This window comes from Zingiber officinale, chromosome 11B (assembly GCF_018446385.1).
Source record: "Zingiber officinale cultivar Zhangliang chromosome 11B, Zo_v1.1, whole genome shotgun sequence".
Lineage (NCBI taxonomy): Eukaryota > Viridiplantae > Streptophyta > Magnoliopsida > Zingiberales > Zingiberaceae > Zingiber > Zingiber officinale.
Window position 1 is genome coordinate 71867083 of NC_056007.1, and position 6074 is coordinate 71873156.

A 6074-nucleotide genomic window follows, 5' to 3' on the forward strand; every position below is an offset into this window, starting at 1 on the left:
ATATTAAACTACTTGAGTAGACTAAACATGAAAAAAGCCTCACAAGGTGATATTTCATTTCTAACTCACAAGCCTCACAAGCATTAAGACCGAATGAAACTTTCTGTTCGACTAGATTATCACGCCACCAACAATGAGGCTGAGTATGAAGCCTTGATAGATGGCTTGTAAGTAGCACGACACGTCGGAGCCACAAAGGTCCTCATTCACTCGGACTCCAAGTTGGCCGCCCAGCAACTGGCCGGAGCGTTCGAGATTAGCATCCCCGACTCAAGTTATATGCAGAAGCCTTCGAGAAGCTAAAGAAAAATTTTCAAGAAGTCACTATACAGAAGGTCTCTCGACCGGACAATCAAGCAACAGATGATCTGGCTAAGTTAGCTAGTTCATTATCACCAGTCGTGATCAGCCAGCTGATCAAACAGGTTTCTTTGGTGGTATATATTGATTGGATGGAGGGAGTTATCTTTCCGGGTGACTGTAGAACACCATTAATTGAATTTCTCTAATCGGGTAGTACGCCGACCGACTAGGAGGCGACACGACTATTAAAGAAGAGGGTCAGATGGTTCACCTTGGTCGAAGATCAGCTATATAAAAGAGCCTTCTCTAGGCCCTTGCTCAAGTGTGTTGGACCAGAGGACACAATGTACATCTTGCAAAAAGTACACCAAGGTTCCTGTGGAAGTCATTCAGGCGGCTATTCGCTAGCTCGAAAGATTCTCTTGGCTGGATACTTCTAGCCAAATCTCCAAGAGGATGCTACTCGGATGATTGCCACATGCATGTCCTGTCAAAAGTATCAAAATATATCACACCGACCGACCGAAGAAATGAAGTCATCCATGGTATCTTGCTCGTTCAACCAATGGGGCATAGACATCCTCTTGGATATTTTATACCTAATTAAATTGTATTTATATGACTAATGGCATATAAATTTGGACATTTAATTATACCAAATTAACATACAATTATACTTAATTTTGAAAATTTTGTACCTAATAAAGTGGAGCAATAATGTCATTGACCATAATCCACATTATATGATCAAGTATGTGCATAAGGTGATATGGCCAAAACAACTCACAAACATTAACTTTGGGAACTTGACGTCCGCTAGAGGGGAGTGAATAGCGTCTCACCCAAAATGTCGCTTCCTACACTCGTTAGTATGCAACGGAAACAAAAATGCTAACAAACAAAAGGAAAGCTAACCCTAGAAAATAATAAAGACAAGAAACAAACCAATACACGTTTGTTTAATGTGTTTAAAGATAAAGCTCCTACTCCACTGCTGTCCGTAAGTGGACGATCCTGATCCATCGGTGGATGATTCCCTGGAAACTCCCGACTAGCTCACTTAGCTCCTTATGGGTGGATAAATCTCACCACAACTCGCATAAAATCACACTAGATCACTTGAGCACTTGGAGACTCTAATTAGGGTTAACCACCACTAATTTTGTCAACCTTACCCAAGCATCCCGAGCTCTATTAAATAGAGCTCGGGAGGAAAACACCTACTATTTCCCCCACCTCCAGTCGACTGGTACTAAGTGGAATTCTACCATTATAGGCCAACGGACGACTACCAGTCGACTGATGAAAACACCTGTCGACTGCTATAGTAACGCTATAGTAATGCTACAATAACGCTACAGTAACCCTGAGTATAGTCTCTCATGCACTCATCCTTGCCCTCACAACCTCAACCTTGCCTTCTAGCCTCCTCTATCAGCCTCACATCCCTCAGATGCCTCCTCATCCTTCACGTATTGCCTTTAGGAGCTTCCTTCGACCTTATCCTTCTTGTCGGATCTTCCATTGCCAAGAGGCTCCTCATCTCCAGGACTTTAACCTTGTCAAGTCACACTTGGACTTACATTGCCAAGACTACATACTTGGACTTACACCACCAAAAGTCACCCTTGGACTTTTCCTTTTGGTAACATCACACTTGAACTTTCCTTGTCGTACCTGTATCCTGCACACTCACAATACACATCAAATACAACAATAAACCTAACTTAAATCTTTGCCCAAATATTAAAACCTAGGGTACCAAGATTGCTCCAACAATCTCCCCCTTTTTGATGTTCAGCAACCCATTTAAATTAGGGAAACATAAATGCAATAACAATGCAAATTAACTATGCAAACTACACATACATAAACATGGAACCTAACCCTAGGCTCCCCCTTCACCCAAGATCCCCCTTGGGCTAGGATTTTCCACGAAGGTAACAGTCTCCCCCTTTATCAATAAATGAGCAATTGCTACCCCTTCACCTAAGCTTCCCTTTAAGCTAGGATTCCATGTAATGATGTGTAGATTTCCCACTTAAACCCAACACTTCTCTCCCTTTGCCATACATCAAAAAGAGCTCTAATAATATCTCAATTATTGTACTATTTAACCTCTAATGACCATAAATATCATGTATTAATCTCCCATAAGATTACATACATGTTCACCATCCTTTTGGTCATTTCCTAGTGCTAAAACATATTTTTAGATTATATCAGTCGACTGTCATTAACCTAGTCGACTGCCCTCATCAAAAGGAGCTTATAGAGACATTTTATGCTCATGAACAATGTTACCAGTCGACTGATAATTGTATCAGTCGGCTGGTACTCTATTTTAGTAAAAATTAACTTTTTTGACCCAACTTCAAAAATGTACCAGAAATTCCATAGACCTCCAAAAATTTCCAAATTTTATGGAGATGTCTATTTTATCAATGTCTACTTGGAAAAAATATATATAAAAATATATTTATCATGAATCTCAAGATTAATACAAAATTCAAAAACTAGCTAAATGGTTCAATTGAACATTGACCTAAAGTCTTAGTTTTGGCTTCCTCTTGATGTATCTTCCCATACTAAACCATAATGCATCCCTAGCATTAGTTTATATGTCATCTATACATCAAAACCAATTTCATATGATATGAACCCAAATCATATTTTTATGCATAAAACTCAACCCAATTGTGCCAATTTCCAACGTTTGAAACTCAAGTCCATCTCCAAAACCCTTTAGCACATTCCATAGCTCTTCTAGACTCCCAAGTAATACCCAATTGAGATCCATTTACCATATGTCCCAAAGACTCTTCGATCTCTCCCTAGAGCTCTTAGCCTTATCCACCTCCCTAGGTGACTCATCCACTATGGCTAGGCCACTTTGGTGCACCTCAAATGACATTTGACCTATAAACTTTACCTTCTTAACCTTAGACACCTTGTCTTTGGTTAATTTATTCTTGTCCGTAACCTTGGACACCTCATCATTACCATAATTATGTGTCACCGTAGTATATTCCTTCTTATTAGCCTTGGATGAACCTAATTTGATATTTTTGGATTTTTGACCACCCAAACACATGTCAAGTCCTTTAGGTCCGATAATGAACCTATCTAGGACTTTCGCTAACCTATCAAGCTTTTCCCTTAAAGCTTGATTTTCCAATTCTATGTTTTTAACCCTAGAATCAACATGTCCATCATGGGCATTCCTAGACCTACCCTTCCTAGGCATGTGTCTCCCCTGTTAGAGTGTATATTAAAAGCCTAGATTTTTGTAAACATTTGTTTTGAAATAAAGAATCACATTGGTCAAATGTCAACATTTATACTAAGTGTAGTTGTTCAATTAATTTATATTATAGATAACATGGTGTGTGGTGTCACACACAGAAGATCATGTTATCAGTTCCTTATAAATTATAAACAGTAGCTCACGACTAAGATGGATAGGAACAAACCATTGGAATAGTCGTAGTGTAATTTGGTATTAGTTTATCTTGATCATAAAATTACACTAGTACACTCAGAGTGTATTGAGCTGGACCATTTAAGGTAAGTTTTTTTTATACTGACTGAATAAAAGAACAAGACCTTTGTTATTGTTAGAATAAGTATAGGGGTAGTTTGGTCTTTTGGTTTATTTATTCTTTTCTATATAAAGGCCTAACTCGTGGTTCCTAGAGATACACGAGATTTTAGGTTTTGCTTTGAACATGGTATCAGAGCCAAAACCCTAATTTCTTTTTCTCTTCCCCGCGCCGAACTCTTTTTCTCTTCCCCGCGCCGAACTCCTTTTTTTCTACCGCGCCGCGCGACGCGAGTTCTCTCTCTCGGCGCGACGCGAGTTCTCGAGCGCCGCTTCCTTCCTCGCGTCGCCTCCTTCCGCGCGAGTTCTCACCGGCGCCAACTGGCATCGACCTCCCACCACCGCCGGCTTTCTCGATCGTGCGGCTAGGGCTCGCGACAACTCCCACCACCGTCGGCTTTCTTCTTCTTCCTCGCCACTGGCCAGCAGCTTTCTTCGCTGCCTCGATCGGTGTCAGCGCACGTTTTCTCAGAGTTTCGAGGTGAGCCGCTTCCGCCCAACTCCGTCTGTCCAGGCGTGTGGCCAGCACTGGCGATTCTTCCCGTCACCCCCTCACCTGTTCCAGCGCCGCACGCAGCCCCTCTTCCCAAAGTTGGGTGTCGCTGACAAGCAATAACTTCCAGCCCTCTCCCGATTTGGAGGCAGAGGCTGCAAGGAGAAACCAGCAGCTTTACTTCTGGCGGTTGTGAGTTACCTTCTTTCCTTGATTCCTTGTTGCTCTCGCCAGAGGGAATTGCAAAAGATAGGGTTTCAAGGAACGGGACTAGCAGCGAGCTCCGTTTATCACATCTCTTGTCCTCGACCGATTGCAGTTCTTTCCAACCTGCTTAATGGCTACATCCGGCGTTCCAAAGCCGGATACCTCAATCTTTACCAACCACATCACTGCACCTCTCTCTTCCGAACAGTTGGATGGTACGAATTATGTTTCTTGGGCATCTCACATTGAGCTTTGGCTTGTTGGACAGGGATATGAGACACATCTCACTCAAACTGAAGAAGATGTTCAAGACGCCGATCGTCCTCTGTGGAAGAAGGTTGACGCTCAGTTATGTTGTATTATCCGAGCCACCATCCATTCATCTCTTAGGAATGTCTTCCGTACTCACAAAACCTGCAAAGCTGTTTGGACACAAGCTCAACAACTCTTTACAAACACCTCTCGGCGACTCTATCAAGTTTGTGAAGATCTCATGACCATCCTCAGCGCCCATCAGATTAAGGATTCAATGTCGACTTATCTGGGTTCAGTTTCTAGCCTTCTTTGTGACTTCAATGAACTGCTCCCACCTGCGGCCGATCCTGTTGAAGAGCTTGAAAATCGGAAGAAATTTTTTATGTCTTTGGCTTTATATGGTCTGCCCACAGATTATTCTCATGTCCGTGACCAGATCCTGGGTAGCCCCACAGAAGCTACCATGGAAAATACCTGGGCGACTCTTCTCCGTGTCCCGGCCAAAGTCTTGACGATGCCTTCTTCTGTTCCTGTCGACTCGTCAGCTTTGGTCTCTCGACAAAAAGGACCTCCACCTCGCAAGGGTGGCAAAGGACGCCCTTGGTGTGATCATTGCCACCGACCAAGACACACGATTGATAAATGCTGGAGTCTACATGGTCGTCCTCCTCGTGCTGCTCAGATTGTTCAGAGTTCTGTTGCTCCTTCAGCTTCCACTTCACAGTTAACACCTTCTTATACTGACTTTCTGAAATGGTTTGAGGATCGACAGGCTTCGGGTTCCACTGCTACCATTGTAGACGCTGGTACTTCCTTTGCTGGCATATCTCATTCTTCGGGTCCTTGGGTTCTTGATTCTGGGGCCACCGATCATATCACTGGTAATAAATCCCTTTTTTCCTCTCTCACTACTTCTGGTAATTTACCAATGGTCACCATGGCTAATGGTTCCCAAACTCAATCCCAGGGTATTGGTATTGTTCATCCTTCTTCATCTCTTTCAATTCATAATGTTCTTTATGTTCCTGGTGCTCCTTTTAATCTATTGTCGATAAGTCAACTTACTCGATCTCTTGATTGTGTCATTTCTTTTACTAACACGTCTGTTTCCTTACAGGACCGGAGTACGGGGAGGATGATTGGCTTCGGATGTGAATCTCATGGCCTATATCGGCTTCAACAAGCCTCTTTTGTTGGTTCGGCGGCGGCATCTCC